At 37.4% G+C, this 16,881-nt stretch overlaps 5 non-coding genes across 5 annotated transcripts; all 5 read right to left on the reverse strand.

The window, feature by feature from the left end:
- Positions 1–2,198: 2,198 nt before the first annotated feature.
- On the reverse strand, positions 2,199–2,270 carry TRNAC-GCA (transfer RNA cysteine (anticodon GCA)). The gene has a single exon. It is a non-coding gene; the product is annotated as a tRNA-Cys (tRNA).
- Positions 2,271–4,362: 2,092 nt separating this feature from the next.
- TRNAC-GCA (transfer RNA cysteine (anticodon GCA)) lies at positions 4,363–4,434 on the reverse strand. Its single transcript has one exon. It is a non-coding gene; the product is annotated as a tRNA-Cys (tRNA).
- Positions 4,435–7,610: 3,176 nt separating this feature from the next.
- Positions 7,611–7,682, reverse strand: TRNAC-GCA (transfer RNA cysteine (anticodon GCA)). Its single transcript has one exon. It is a non-coding gene; the product is annotated as a tRNA-Cys (tRNA).
- Positions 7,683–9,776: 2,094 nt separating this feature from the next.
- Positions 9,777–9,848, reverse strand: TRNAC-GCA (transfer RNA cysteine (anticodon GCA)). The gene has a single exon. It is a non-coding gene; the product is annotated as a tRNA-Cys (tRNA).
- Positions 9,849–16,275: 6,427 nt separating this feature from the next.
- TRNAC-GCA (transfer RNA cysteine (anticodon GCA)) lies at positions 16,276–16,347 on the reverse strand. Its single transcript has one exon. It is a non-coding gene; the product is annotated as a tRNA-Cys (tRNA).
- Between the last annotated feature and the right edge of the window lie 534 nt (positions 16,348–16,881).

Genomic DNA, 16,881 nt, shown 5'->3' on the forward strand with positions numbered 1-16,881 from the left:
CCCAATTACAAACAACAGAATCAAAATAGTGTGAGGGGACACCCGGATGTGAACCATGGAACTCTTGATCTGCAGTCAAATGCTCTACCACTGAGCTACATCCCCAGCTTTTCAGGAAAATCAGAATGACAAAATATGAGTACATCATGAAAGAGTGTGAGGATCATACTAAGTTGTGCCAGAAAGTACAACATTGAAACTGTAGAACAGGAGAAGTAGTCCTTAATATTATTTATTAAAGGAAAACTGGATCATTTAAAAAACAGATTTATTTGTTTCATTGTTATTTTATTTGAATAGGCAGTGGTACATAGAACCAATGCCTCTACATACAATGATTGTTTTGAAACATTCTTAAAGGGGAAGAGGTTTTTACGGGACACCTTATCATTTGAGGATTGGTTACCACAATCACTGAGATGGTGATGAAGTATGATTGTTTTGGGCCAAATTATGGTGGAAAAACATTTCTACTTACCACGACAAATCGGTATTTGGAAGGTACACCAAAACACCCCTTTCGAATACCTTCCATTTAATACATCAGAAAAAGCCATTTTGCGTTTGCAAATGGCCTGATTCTTCAGAGCAGCCTTCTTGCAACTGCAATGATAGTTCGTACATCTTGCACGTAGGCAGAGCTTTTAAGGAGAAATTAAATAGTTCCTACGTTGCACAAAAATGAAGTGCTTCAAGCAAACACATACTTTGCATGCACAGAGAAGAGGTGGAATATATGTAAGACTGAAGACAGAGGTGAAATGAGAAATAGATTGACTGCTTCGCTGCCAAGTTTTATATGCCTTTTCTTCAGTGCAATACAAGAAAGCACCAAACAGTATAACAAAGTTGTCAATTGGTTTCATAGTCCATTCCCTTTGTTTAGTGCTATGAAAGGAAGAGCCGAATTCCAAAATTAATTAATGATGTTTCAGAAATTTCCCAAAGGGAATAACAAGCCGAGTGTTAAAAACTGCATTTACTCACAGGTTTTGAGCAGGAAACACTGAAATGCTATTAAAGTGCAATATCCAAGGGAACACTGACTCTGTTAAAGATGATCCAAATGGAATTGATGAAAAGTCCCAATTACAAACAACAGAATCAAAATAGTGTGAGGGGACACCCGGATTTGAACCAGGGACCTCTTGATCTGCGGTCAAATGCTCTACCACTGAGCTACATACCCAGCATTTCAGGAAAATCGGAATGACAAAATATGAGTACATCATGAAAGAGTGTGAGGATCATACTAAGTTGTGCCAGAAAGTACAACCTTGAAACTGTGGAACAGGAGAAGTAGTCCTTAATATTATTTATTAAAGGAAAACTGGATCATTTAAAAACAGATTTATTTGTTTCATTGTTATTTTATTTGAATAGGCAGTGGTACATAGAACCAATGCCTCTACATACAATGATTGTTTTGAAATATTCTTAAAGGGGAAGAGGTTTTTACGGGACACCTTATCATTTGAGGATTGGTTACCACAATCACGGAGATGGTGATGAAGTATGATTGTTTTGGGCCAAATTATGGTGGAAAAACATTTCGACGTACCACTACAATTCGGTATTTGGAAGGTACACCCAAACACCCCTTTCGAATACCTTCCATTTAATACATCAGAAAAAGCCATTTTGCGTTTGCAAATGGCCTGATTCTTCAGACCAGCCTTCTTGCAACTGCAATGATAGTTCGTACATCTTGCACGTAGGCAGAGCTTTTAAGGAGAAATTAAATAGTTCCTACGTTGCACAAAAATGAAGTGCTTCAAACAAACACATACTTTGCATGCACAGAGAAGAGGTGGAATATATGTAAGACTGAAGACAGGTGAAATGAGAAATAGATTGACTGCTTCGCTGCCAAGTTTTATACGCCATTTCTTCAGTGCAATACAAGAAAGCACCAAACAGTATAACAAAGTTGTCAATTGGTTTCATAGTCCATTCCCTTTGTTTAGTGCTATGAAAGGAAGAGCCGAATTCCAAAATTGATCAATGATGTTTCAGAAATTTCCCAAAGGGAATAACAAGCCGAGTGTTAAAAACTGCATTTACTCACAGGTTTTGAGCAGGAAACACTGAAATGCTATTAAAGTGCAATATCCAAGGGAACACTGACTCTGTTAAAGATGCTCCAAATGGAATTGATGAAAAGTCCCAATTACAAACAACAGAATCAAAATAGGGTGAGGGGACACCCGGATTTGAACCAGGGACCTCTTGATCTGCAGTCCAATGCTCTACCACTGAGCTATATCCCCAGCTTTTCAGTAAAATCAGAATGACAAAATATGAATACATCATGAAAGAGTGTGAGGATCATACTAAGTTGTGCCAGAAAGTACAACCTTGAAACTGTGGAACAGGAGAAGTAGTCCTTAATATTATTTATTAAAGGAAGTCTGGATCATTTAAAAAACAGATTTATTTGTTTCATTGTTATTTTATTTGAATAGGCAGTGGTACATAGGACCAATGCCTCTACATACAATGATTGTTTTGAAACATTCTTAAAGGGGAAGAGGTTTTTACGGGACACCTTATCATTTGAGGATTGGTTACCACAATCACTGAGATGGTGATGAAGTATGATTGATTTAGGCCAAATTATGGTGGAAAAACATTTCTAAGTACCACTACAATTCGGTATTTGGAAGGTACACCCAAAACCCCTTTCGAATACCTTCCATTTAATACATCAGAAAAAGCCATTTTGCGTTTGCAAATGGCCTGATTCTTCAGAGCAGCCTTCTTGCAACTGCAATGATAGTTCGTACATCTTGCACGTAGGCAGAGCTTTTAAGGAGAAATTAAATAGTTCCTACGTTGCACAAAAATGAAGTGCTTCAAGCAAACACATACTTTGCATGCACAGAGAAGAGGTGGAATATATGTAAGACTGAAGACAGAGGTGAAATGAGAAATAGATTGACTGCTTCGCTGCCAAGTTTTATATGCCTTTTCTTCAGTGCAATACAAGAAAGCACCAAACAGTATAACAAAGTTGTCAATTGGTTTCATAGTCCATTCCCTTTGTTTAGTGCTATGAAAGGAAGAGCCGAATTCCAAAATTAATTAATGATGTTTCAGAAATTTCCCAAAGGGAATAACAAGCCGAGTGTTAAAAACTGCATTTACTCACAGGTTTTGAGCAGGAAACACTGAAATGCTATTAAAGTGCAATATCCAAGGGAACACTGACTCTGTTAAAGATGATCCAAATGGAATTGATGAAAAGTCCCAATTACAAACAACAGAATCAAAATAGTGTGAGGGGACACCCGGATTTGAACCAGGGACCTCTTGATCTGCGGTCAAATGCTCTACCACTGAGCTACATACCCAGCATTTCAGGAAAATCGGAATGACAAAATATGAGTACATCATGAAAGAGTGTGAGGATCATACTAAGTTGTGCCAGAAAGTACAACCTTGAAACTGTGGAACAGGAGAAGTAGTCCTTAATATTATTTATTAAAGGAAAACTGGATCATTTAAAAACAGATTTATTTGTTTCATTGTTATTTTATTTGAATAGGCAGTGGTACATAGAACCAATGCCTCTACATACAATGATTGTTTTGAAATATTCTTAAAGGGGAAGAGGTTTTTACGGGACACCTTATCATTTGAGGATTGGTTACCACAATCACGGAGATGGTGATGAAGTATGATTGTTTTGGGCCAAATTATGGTGGAAAAACATTTCGACGTACCACTACAATTCGGTATTTGGAAGGTACACCCAAACACCCCTTTCGAATACCTTCCATTTAATACATCAGAAAAAGCCATTTTGCGTTTGCAAATGGCCTGATTCTTCAGACCAGCCTTCTTGCAACTGCAATGATAGTTCGTACATCTTGCACGTAGGCAGAGCTTTTAAGGAGAAATTAAATAGTTCCTACGTTGCACAAAAATGAAGTGCTTCAAACAAACACATACTTTGCATGCACAGAGAAGAGGTGGAATATATGTAAGACTGAAGACAGGTGAAATGAGAAATAGATTGACTGCTTCGCTGCCAAGTTTTATACGCCATTTCTTCAGTGCAATACAAGAAAGCACCAAACAGTATAACAAAGTTGTCAATTGGTTTCATAGTCCATTCCCTTTGTTTAGTGCTATGAAAGGAAGAGCCGAATTCCAAAATTGATCAATGATGTTTCAGAAATTTCCCAAAGGGAATAACAAGCCGAGTGTTAAAAACTGCATTTACTCACAGGTTTTGAGCAGGAAACACTGAAATGCTATTAAAGTGCAATATCCAAGGGAACACTGACTCTGTTAAAGATGCTCCAAATGGAATTGATGAAAAGTCCCAATTACAAACAACAGAATCAAAATAGGGTGAGGGGACACCCGGATTTGAACCAGGGACCTCTTGATCTGCAGTCCAATGCTCTACCACTGAGCTATATCCCCAGCTTTTCAGTAAAATCAGAATGACAAAATATGAATACATCATGAAAGAGTGTGAGGATCATACTAAGTTGTGCCAGAAAGTACAACCTTGAAACTGTGGAACAGGAGAAGTAGTCCTTAATATTATTTATTAAAGGAAGTCTGGATCATTTAAAAAACAGATTTATTTGTTTCATTGTTATTTTATTTGAATAGGCAGTGGTACATAGGACCAATGCCTCTACATACAATGATTGTTTTGAAACATTCTTAAAGGGGAAGAGGTTTTTACGGGACACCTTATCATTTGAGGATTGGTTACCACAATCACGGAGATGGTGATGAAGTATGATTGATTTAGGCCAAATTATGGTGGAAAAACATTTCTAAGTACCACTACAATTCGGTATTTGGAAGGTACACCCAAAACCCCTTTCGAATACCTTCCATTTAATACATCAGAAAAAGCCATTTTGCGTTTGCAAATGGCCTGATTCTTCAGAGCAGCCTTCTTGCAACTGCAATGATAGTTCGTACATCTTGCACGTAGGCAGAGCTTTTAAGGAGAAATTAAATAGTTCCTACGTTGCACAAAAATGAAGTGCTTCAAACAAACACATACTTTGCATGCACAGAGAAGAGGTGGAATATATGTAAGACTGAAGACAGAGGTGAAATGAGAAATAGATTGACTGCTTCGCTGCCAAGTTTTATATGCCATTTCTTCAGTGCAATACAAGAAAGCACCAAACAGAATAACAAAGTTGTCAATTGGTTTCATAGTCCATTCCCTTTGTTTAGTGCTATGAAAGGAAGAGCCGAATTCCAAAATTGATCAATGATGTTTCAGAAATTTCCCAAAGGGAATAACAAGCCGAGTGTTAAAAACTGCATTTACTCACAGGTTTTGAGCAGGAAACACTGAAATGCTATTAAAGTGCAATATCCAAGGGAACACTGACTCTGTTAAAGATGATCCAAATGGAATTGATGAAAAGTCCCAATTACAAACAACAGAATCAAAATAGTGTGAGGGGACACTCGGATTTGAACCAGGGACCTCTTGATCTGCAGTCAAATGCTCTACCACTGAGCTACATACCCAGCTTTTCAGGAAAATCAGAATGACAAAATATGAGTGCATCATGAAAGAGTGTGAGGATCATACTAAGTTGTGCCAGAAAGTACAACCTTGAAACTGTAGAACAGGAGAAGTAGTCCTTAATATTATTTATTAAAGGAAAACTGGATCATTTAAAAACAGATTTATTTGTTTCATTGTTATTTTATTTGAATAGGCAGTGGTATATAGGACCAATGCCTCTACATACAAGGATTGTTTTGAAACATTCTTAAAGGGGAAGAGGTTTTTACGGGACACCTTATCATTTGAGGATTGGTTACCACAATCACGGAGATGGTGATGAAGTATGATTGTTTTGGGCCAAATTATGGTGGAAAAACATTTCTACTTACCACAACAAATCGGTATTTGGAAGGTACACCAAAACACCCCTTTCGAATACCTTCCATTTAATACATCAGAAAAAGCCATTTTGCGTTTGCAAATGGCCTGATTCTTCAGAGCAGCCTTCTTGCAACTGCAATGATAGTTCGTACATCTTGCACGTAGGCAGAGCTTTTAAGGAGAAATTAAATAGTTCCTACGTTGCACAAAAATGAAGTGCTTCAAACAAACACATACTTTGCATGCACAGAGAAGAGGTGGAATATATGTAAGACTGAAGACAGAGGTGAAATGAGAAATAGATTGACTGCTTCGCTGCCAAGTTTTATATGCCATTTCTTCAGTGCAATACAAGAAAGCACCAAACAGTATAACAAAGTTGTCAATTGGTTTCATAGTCCATTCCCTTTGTTTAGTGCTATGAAAGAAAGAGCCAAATTCCAAAATTGATCAATGATGTTTCAGAAATTTCCCAAAGGGAATAACAAGCAGAGTGTTAAAAACTGCATTTACTCACAGGTTTTGAGCAGGAAACACTGAAATGCTATTAAAGTGCAATATCCAAGGGAACACTGACTCTGTTAAAGATGATCCAAATGGAATTGATGAAAAGTCCCAATTACAAACAACAGAATCAAAATAGTGTGAGGGGGCACCTGGATTTGAACCAGGGACCTCTTGATCTGCAGTCAAATGCTCTACCACTGAGCTACATACCCAGCATTTAAGGAAAATCGGAATGACAAAATATGAGTACATCATGAAAGAGTGTGAGGATCATACTAAGTTGTGCCAGAAAGTACAACCTTGAAACTGTAGAACAGGAGAAGTAGTCCTTAATATTATTTATTAAAGGAAAACTGGATCATTTAAAAAACAGATTTATTTGTTTCATTGTTATTTTATTTGAATAGACAGTGGTACATAGAACCAATATCTCTACATACAATGATTGTTTTGAAACATTCTTAAAGGGGAAGAGGTTTTTACGGGACACCTTATCATTTGAGGATTGGTTACCACAATCACGGAGATGGTGATGAAGTATGATTGTTTTGGGCCAAATTATGGTGGAAAAACATTTCGACGTACCACTACAATTCGGTATTTGGAAGGTACACCCAAACACCCCTTTCGAATACCTTCCATTTAATACATCAGAAAAAGCCATTTTGCGTTTGCAAATGGCCTGATTCTTCAGACCAGCCTTCTTGCAACTGCAATGATAGTTCGTACATCTTGCACGTAGGCAGAGCTTTTAAGGAGAAATTAAATAGTTCCTACGTTGCACAAAAATTAAGTTCTTCAAACAAACACATACTTTGCATGCACAGAGAAGAGGTGGAATATATGTAAGACTGAAGACAGGTGAAATGAGAAATAGATTGACTGCTTCGCTGCCAAGTTTTATACGCCATTTCTTCAGTGCAATACAAGAAAGCACCAAACAGTATAACAAAGTTGTCAATTGGTTTCATAGTCCATTCCCTTTGTTTAGTGCTATGAAAGGAAGAGCCGAATTCCAAAATTGATCAATGATATTTCAGAAATTTCCCAAAGGGAATAACAAGCCGAGTGCTAAAAACTGCATTTACTCACAGGTTTTGAGCAGGAAACACTGAAATGCTATTAAAGTGCAATATCCTAGGGAACACTGACTCTGTCAAAGATGATCCAAATGGAATTGATGAAAAGTCCCAATTACAAACAACAGAATCAAAATAGTGTGAGGGGACACCCGGATTTGAACCAGGGACCTCTTGATCTGCAGTCAAATGCTCTACCACTGAGCTATATCCCCAGCTTTTCAGTAAAATCAGAATGACAAAATATCAGTACATCATGAAAGAGTGTGAGGATCATACTAAGTTGTGCCAGAAAGTACAACCTTGAAACTGTGGAACAGGAGAAGTAGTCCTTAATATTATTTATTAAAGGAAAACTGGATCATTTAAAAACAGATTTATTTGTTTCATTGTTATTTTATTTGAATAGGCAGTGGTACATAGGACCAATGCCTCTACATACAAGGATTGTTTTGAAACATTCTTAAAGGTGAAGAGGTTTTTACGGGACACCTTATCATTTGAGGATTGGTTACCACAATCACTGAGATGGTGATGAAGTATGATTGTTTTGGGCCAAATTATGGTGGAAAAACATTTCTACGTACCACTACAATTCGGTATTTGGAAGGTACACCCAAACACCCCTTTCGAATACCTTCCATTTAATACAACAGAAAAAGCCATTTTGCGTTTGCAAATGGCCTGATTCTTCAGACCAGCCTTCTTGCAACTGCAATGATAGTTCGTAAATCTTGCACGTAGGCAGAGCTTTTAAGGAGAAATTAAATAGTTCCTACGTTGCACAAAAATGAAGTGCTTCAAACAAACACATACTTTGCATGCACAGAGAAGAGGTGGAATATATGTAAGACTGAAGACAAAGGTGAAATGAGAAATAGATTGACTGCTTCGCTGCCAAGTTTTATACGCCATTTCGTCAGTGCAATACAAGAAAGCACCAAACAGTATAACAAAGTTGTCAATTGGTTTCATAGTCCATTCCCTTTGTTTAGTGCTGTGAAAGGAAGAGCCAAATTACAAAATTGATCAATGATGTTTCAGAAATTTCCCAAAGGGAATAACAAGCAGAGTGTTAAAAACTGCATTTACTCACAGGTTTTGAGCAGGAAACACTGAAATGCTATTAAAGTGCAATATCCAAGGGAACACTGACTCTGTTAAAGATGATCCAAATGGAATTGATGAAAAGTCCCAATTACAAACAACAGAATCAAAATAGGGTGAGGAGACACCCGGATTTGAACCAGGGACCTCTTGATCTGCAGTCAATATAGCACTACCACTGAGCTACAACCCCAGCTTTACAGAAAAATCAGAATGACAAAATATCAGCACATCATGAAAGAGTGAGTGGATCATACTAAGTTGTTCCGGAAAGTACAACCTTGAAACTGTGGAACAGGAGAAATAGTCCTTAATATTATTTATTAAAGGAAAACTGGATCATTTAAAAAACAGATTTATTTGTTTCATTGTTATTTATTTGAATAGGCAGTGGTACATAGGACCAATGCCTCTACATACAATGATTGTTTTGAAACATTCTTAAAGGGGAAGAGGTTTTTACGGGACACCTTATCATTTGAGGATTGGTTACCACAATCACGGAGATGGTGATGAAGTATGATTGTTTTGGGCCAAATTATGGTGGAAAAACATTTCGGCGTACCACTACAATTCGGTATTTGGAAGGTACACCCAAACACCCCTTTTGAATACCTTCCATTTAATACATCAGAAAAAGCCATTTTGCGTTTGCAAATGGCCTGATTCTTCAGACCAGCCTTCTTGCAACTGCAATGATAGTTCGTACATCTTGCACGTAGGCAGAGCTTTTAAGGAGAAATTAAATAGTTCCTACGTTGCACAAAAATGAAGTGCTTCAAACAAACACATACTTTGCATGCACAGAGAAGAGGTGGAATATATGTAAGACTGAAGACAGGTGAAATGAGAAATAGATTGACTGCTTCGCTGCCAAGTTTTATACACCATTTCTTCAGTGCAATACAAGAAAGCACCAAACAGTATAACAAAGTTGTCAATTGGTTTCATAGTCCATTCCCTTTGTTTAGTGCTATGAAAGGAAGAGCCGAATTCCAAAATCGATCACTGATGTTTCAGAAATTTCCCAAAGGGAATAACAAGCCGAGTGCTAAAAACTGCATTTACTCACAGGTTTTGAGCAGGAAACACTGACATGCTATTAAAGTGCAATATCCTAGGGAACACTGACTCTGTCAAAGATGATCCAAATGTAATTGATGAAAAGTCCCAATTACAAACAACAGAATCAAAATGGGGTGAGGGGACACCTAGATTTGAACCAGGGACCTCTTGATCTGCAGTCAAATGCTCTACCACTGAGCTATATCCCCAGCTTTTCAGTAAAATCAGAATGACAAAATATCAGTACATCATGAAAGAGTGTGAGGATCATACTAACTTGTGCCAGAAAGTACAACCTTGAAACTGTGGAACAGGAGAAGTAGTCCTTAATATTATTTATTAAAGGAAAACTGGATCATTTAAAAACAGATTTATTTGTTTCATTGTTATTTTATTTGAATAGGCAGTGGTACATAGGACCAATGCCTCTACATACAAGGATTGTTTTGAAACATTCTTAAAGGGGAAGAGGTTTTTACGGGACACCTTATCATTTGAGGATTGGTTACCACAATCACTGAGATGGTGATGAAGTATGATTGTTTTGGGCCAAATTATGGTGGAAAAACATTTCTACTTACCACTACAATTCGGTATTTGGAAGGTACACCCAAACACCCCTTTCGAATACCTTCCATTTAATACATCAGAAAAAGCCATTTTGCGTTTGCAAATGGCCTGATTCTTCAGACCAGCCTTCTTGCAACTGCAATGATAGTTCGTACATCTTGCACGTAGGCAGAGCTTTTAAGGAGAAATTAAATAGTTCCTACGTTGCACAAAAATGAAGTGCTTCAAACAAACACATACTTTGCATGCACAGAGAAGAGGTGGAATATATGTAAGACTGAAGACAGAGGTGAAATGAGAAATAGATTGACTGTTTCGCTACCAAGTTTTATATGCCATTTCTTCAGTGCAATACAAGAAAGCACCAAACAGTATAACAAAGTTGTCAATTGGTTTCATAGTCCATTCCCTTTGTTTAGTGCTATGAAAGGAAGAGCCGAATTCCAAAATTGATCAATGATGTTTCAGAAATTTCCCAAAGGGAATAGCAAGCCGAGTGTTAAAAACTGCATTTACTCACAGGTTTTGAGCAGGAAACACTGAAATGCTATTAAAGTGCAATATCCAAGGGAACACTGACTCTGTTAAAGATGATCCAAATGGAATTGATGAAAAGTCCCAATTACAAACAACAGAATCAAAATAGTGTGAGGGGACACCCGGATGTGAACCATGGAACTCTTGATCTGCAGTCAAATGCTCTACCACTGAGCTACATCCCCAGCTTTTCAGGAAAATCAGAATGACAAAATATGAGTACATCATGAAAGAGTGTGAGGATCATACTAAGTTGTGCCAGAAAGTACAACATTGAAACTGTAGAACAGGAGAAGTAGTCCTTAATATTATTTATTAAAGGAAAACTGGATCATTTAAAAAACAGATTTATTTGTTTCATTGTTATTTTATTTGAATAGGCAGTGGTACATAGAACCAATGCCTCTACATACAATGATTGTTTTGAAACATTCTTAAAGGGGAAGAGGTTTTTACGGGACACCTTATCATTTGAGGATTGGTTACCACAATCACTGAGATGGTGATGAAGTATGATTGTTTTGGGCCAAATTATGGTGGAAAAACATTTCTACTTACCACGACAAATCGGTATTTGGAAGGTACACCAAAACACCCCTTTCGAATACCTTCCATTTAATACATCAGAAAAAGCCATTTTGCGTTTGCAAATGGCCTGATTCTTCAGAGCAGCCTTCTTGCAACTGCAATGATAGTTCGTACATCTTGCACGTAGGCAGAGCTTTTAAGGAGAAATTAAATAGTTCCTACGTTGCACAAAAATGAAGTGCTTCAAACAAACACATACTTTGCATGCACAGAGAAGAGGTGGAATATATGTAAGACTGAAGACAGAGGTGAAATGAGAAATAGATTGACTGCTTCGCTGCCAAGTTTTATATGCCTTTTCTTCAGTGCAATACAAGAAAGCACCAAACAGTATAACAAAGTTGTCAATTGGTTTCATAGTCCATTCCCTTTGTTTAGTGCTATGAAAGGAAGAGCCGAATTCCAAAATTAATCAATGATGTTTCAGAAATTTCCCAAAGGGAATAACAAGCCGAGTGTTAAAAACTGCATTTACTCACAGGTTTTGAGCAGGAAACACTGAAATGCTATTAAAGTGCAATATCCAAGGGAACACTGACTCTGTTAAAGATGATCCAAATGGAATTGATGAAAAGTCCCAATTACAAACAACAGAATCAAAATAGTGTGAGGGGACACCCGGATTTGAACCAGGGACCTCTTGATCTGCGGTCAAATGCTCTACCACTGAGCTACATACCCAGCATTTCAGGAAAATCGGAATGACAAAATATGAGTACATCATGAAAGAGTGTGAGGATCATACTAAGTTGTGCCAGAAAGTACAACCTTGAAACTGTAGAACAGGAGAAGTAGTCCTTAATATTATTTATTAAAGGAAAACTGGATCATTTAAAAAACAGATTTATTTGTTTCATTGTTATTTTATTTGAATAGGCAGTGGTACATAGAACCAATGCCTCTACATACAATGATTGTTTTGAAATATTCTTAAAGGGGAAGAGGTTTTTACGGGACACCTTATCATTTGAGGATTGGTTACCACAATCACGGAGATGGTGATGAAGTATGATTGTTTTGGGCCAAATTATGGTGGAAAAACATTTCGACGTACCACTACAATTCGGTATTTGGAAGGTACACCCAAACACCCCTTTCGAATACCTTCCATTTAATACATCAGAAAAAGCCATTTTGCGTTTGCAAATGGCCTGATTCTTCAGACCAGCCTTCTTGCAACTGCAATGATAGTTCGTACATCTTGCACGTAGGCAGAGCTTTTAAGGAGAAATTAAATAGTTCCTACGTTGCACAAAAATGAAGTGCTTCAAACAAACACATACTTTGCATGCACAGAGAAGAGGTGGAATATATGTAAGACTGAAGACAGAGGTGAAATGAGAAATAGATTGACTGCTTCGCTGCCAAGTTTTATATGCCATTTCTTCAGTGCAATACAAGAAAGCACCAAACAGTATAACAAAGTTGTCAATTGGTTTCATAGTCCATTCCCTTTGTTTAGTGCTATGAAGGAAAGAGCCAAATTCCAAAATTGATCAATGATGTTTCAGAAACTTCCCAAAGGGAATAACAAGCCGAGTGTTAAAAACTGCATTTACTCACAGGTTTTGAGCAGGAAACACTGAAATGCTATTAAAGTGCAATATCCAAGGGAACACTGACTCTGTTAAAGATGATCCAAATGGAATTGATGAAAAGTCCCAATTACAAACAACAGAATCAAAATAGTGTGAGGGGACACCTGGATTTGAACCAGGGACCTCTTGATCTGCAGTCAAATGCTCTACCACTGAGCTACATACCCAGCATTTCAGGAAAATCGGAATGACAAAATATGAGTACATCATGAAAGAGTGTGAGGATCATACTAAGTTGTGCCAGAAAGTACAACCTTGAAACTGTAGAGCAGGAGAAGTAGTCCTTAATATTATTTATTAAAGGAAAACTGGATCATTTAAAAAACAGATTTATTTGTTTCATTGTTATTTTATTTGAATAGACAGTGGTACATAGAACCAATGCCTCTACATACAATGATTGTTTTGAAACATTCTTAAAGGGGAAGAGGTTTTTACGGGACACCTTATCATTTGAGGATTGGTTACCACAATCACGGAGATGGTGATGAAGTATGATTGATTTAGGCCAAATTATGGTGGAAAAACATTTCTAAGTACCACTACAATTCGGTATTTGGAAGGTACACCCAAAACCCCTTTCGAATACCTTCCATTTAATACATCAGAAAAAGCCATTTTGCGTTTGCAAATGGCCTGATTCTTCAGAGCAGCCTTCTTGCAACTGCAATGATAGTTCGTACATCTTGCACGTAGGCAGAGCTTTTAAGGAGAAATTAAATAGTTCCTACGTTGCACAAAAATGAAGTGCTTCAAACAAACACATACTTTGCATGCACAGAGAAGAGGTGGAATATATGTAAGACTGAAGACAGAGGTGAAATGAGAAATAGATTGACTGCTTTGCTGCCAAGTTTTATATGCCATTTCTTCAGTGCAATACAAGAAAGCACCAAACAGTATAACAAAGTTGTCAATTGGTTTCATAGTCCATTCCCTTTGTTTAGTGCTATGAAAGGAAGAGCCGAATTCCAAAATTAATCAATGATGTTTCAGAAATTTCCCAAAGGGAATAACAAGCCGAGTGTTAAAAACTGCATTTACTCACAGGTTTTGAGCAGGAAACACTGAAATGCTATTAAAGTGCAATATCCAAGGGAACACTGACTCTGTTAAAGATGATCCAAATGGAATTGATGAAAAGTCCCAATTACAAACAACAGAATCAAAATAGTGTGAGGGGACACCCGGATTTGAACCAGGGACCTCTTGATCTGCAGTCAAATGCTCTACCACTGAGCTACATACCCAGCTTTTCAGGAAAATCAGAATGACAAAATATGAGTGCATCATGAAAGAGTGTGAGGATCATACTAAGTTGTGCCAGAAAGTACAACCTTGAAACTGTAGAACAGGAGAAGTAGTCCTTAATATTATTTATTAAAGGAAAACTGGATCATTTAAAAACAGATTTATTTGTTTCATTGTTATTTTATTTGAATAGGCAGTGGTATATAGGACCAATGCCTCTACATACAAGGATTGTTTTGAAACATTCTTAAAGGGGAAGAGGTTTTTACGGGACACCTTATCATTTGAGGATTGGTTACCACAATCACGGAGATGGTGATGAAGTATGATTGTTTTGGGCCAAATTATGGTGGAAAAACATTTCTACTTACCACAACAAATCGGTATTTGGAAGGTACACCAAAACACCCCTTTCGAATACCTTCCATTTAATACATCAGAAAAAGCCATTTTGCGTTTGCAAATGGCCTGATTCTTCAGAGCAGCCTTCTTGCAACTGCAATGATAGTTCGTACATCTTGCACGTAGGCAGAGCTTTTAAGGAGAAATTAAATAGTTCCTACGTTGCACAAAAATGAAGTGCTTCAAACAAACACATACTTTGCATGCACAGAGAAGAGGTGGAATATATGTAAGACTGAAGACAGAGGTGAAATGAGAAATAGATTGACTGCTTCGCTGCCAAGTTTTATATGCCATTTCTTCAGTGCAATACAAGAAAGCACCAAACAGTATAACAAAGTTGTCAATTGGTTTCATAGTCCATTCCCTTTGTTTAGTGCTATGAAAGAAAGAGCCAAATTCCAAAATTGATCAATGATGTTTCAGAAATTTCCCAAAGGGAATAACAAGCCGAGTGTTAAAAACTGCATTTACTCACAGGTTTTGAGCAGGAAACACTGAAATGCTATTAAAGTGCAATATCCAAGGGAACACTGACTCTGTTAAAGATGATCCAAATGGAATTGATGAAAAGTCCCAATTACAAACAACAGAATCAAAATAGTGTGAGGGGGCACCTGGATTTGAACCAGGGACCTCTTGATCTGCAGTCAAATGCTCTACCACTGAGCTACATACCCAGCATTTAAGGAAAATCGGAATGACAAAATATGAGTACATCATGAAAGAGTGTGAGGATCATACTAAGTTGTGCCAGAAAGTACAACCTTGAAACTGTAGAACAGGAGAAGTAGTCCTTAATATTATTTATTAAAGGAAAACTGGATCATTTAAAAAACAGATTTATTTGTTTCATTGTTATTTTATTTGAATAGACAGTGGTACATAGAACCAATGCCTCTACATACAATGATTGTTTTGAAACATTCTTAAAGGGGAAGAGGTTTTTACGGGACACCTTATCATTTGAGGATTGGTTACCACAATCACGGAGATGGTGATGAAGTATGATTGTTTTGGGCCAAATTATGGTGGAAAAACATTTCGACGTACCACTACAATTCGGTATTTGGAAGGTACACCCAAACACCCCTTTCGAATACCTTCCATTTAATACATCAGAAAAAGCCATTTTGCGTTTGCAAATGGCCTGATTCTTCAGACCAGCCTTCTTGCAACTGCAATGATAGTTCGTACATCTTGCACGTAGGCAGAGCTTTTAAGGAGAAATTAAATAGTTCCTACGTTGCACAAAAATTAAGTTCTTCAAACAAACACATACTTTGCATGCACAGAGAAGAGGTGGAATATATGCAAGACTGAAGACAGGTGAAATGAGAAATAGATTGACTGCTTCGCTGCCAAGTTTTATACGCCATTTCTTCAGTGCAATACAAGAAAGCACCAAACAGTATAACAAAGTTGTCAATTGGTTTCATAGTCCATTCCCTTTGTTTAGTGCTATGAAAGGAAGAGCCGAATTCCAAAATTGATCAATGATATTTCAGAAATTTCCCAAAGGGAATAACAAGCCGAGTGCTAAAAACTGCATTTACTCACAGGTTTTGAGCAGGAAACACTGAAATGCTATTAAAGTGCAATATCCTAGGGAACACTGACTCTGTCAAAGATGATCCAAATGGAATTGATGAAAAGTCCCAATTACAAACAACAGAATCAAAATAGTGTGAGGGGACACCCGGATTTGAACCAGGGACCTCTTGATCTGCAGTCAAATGCTCTACCACTGAGCTATATCCCCAGCTTTTCAGTAAAATCAGAATGACAAAATATCAGTACATCATGAAAGAGTGTGAGGATCATACTAAGTTGTGCCAGAAAGTACAACCTTGAAACTGTGGAACAGGAGAAGTAGTCCTTAATATTATTTATTAAAGGAAAACTGGATCATTTAAAAACAGATTTATTTGTTTCATTGTTATTTTATTTGAATAGGCAGTGGTACATAGGACCAATGCCTCTACATACAAGGATTGTTTTGAAACATTCTTAAAGGTGAAGAGGTTTTTACGGGACACCTTATCATTTGAGGATTGGTTACCACAATCACTGAGATGGTGATGAAGTATGATTGTTTTGGGCCAAATTATGGTGGAAAAACATTTCTACGTACCACTACAATTCGGTATTTGGAAGGTACACCCAAACACCCCTTTCGAATACCTTCCATTTAATACAACAGAAAAAGCCATTTTGCGTTTGCAAATGGCCTGATTCTTCAGACCAGCCTTCTTGCAACTGCAATGATAGTTCGTAAATCTTGCACGTAGGCAGA

The sequence above is a fragment of the Lissotriton helveticus genome, chromosome 1_2 (genome assembly GCF_964261635.1).
Source record: "Lissotriton helveticus chromosome 1_2, aLisHel1.1, whole genome shotgun sequence".
Taxonomy (NCBI): Eukaryota; Metazoa; Chordata; class Amphibia; order Caudata; family Salamandridae; genus Lissotriton; species Lissotriton helveticus.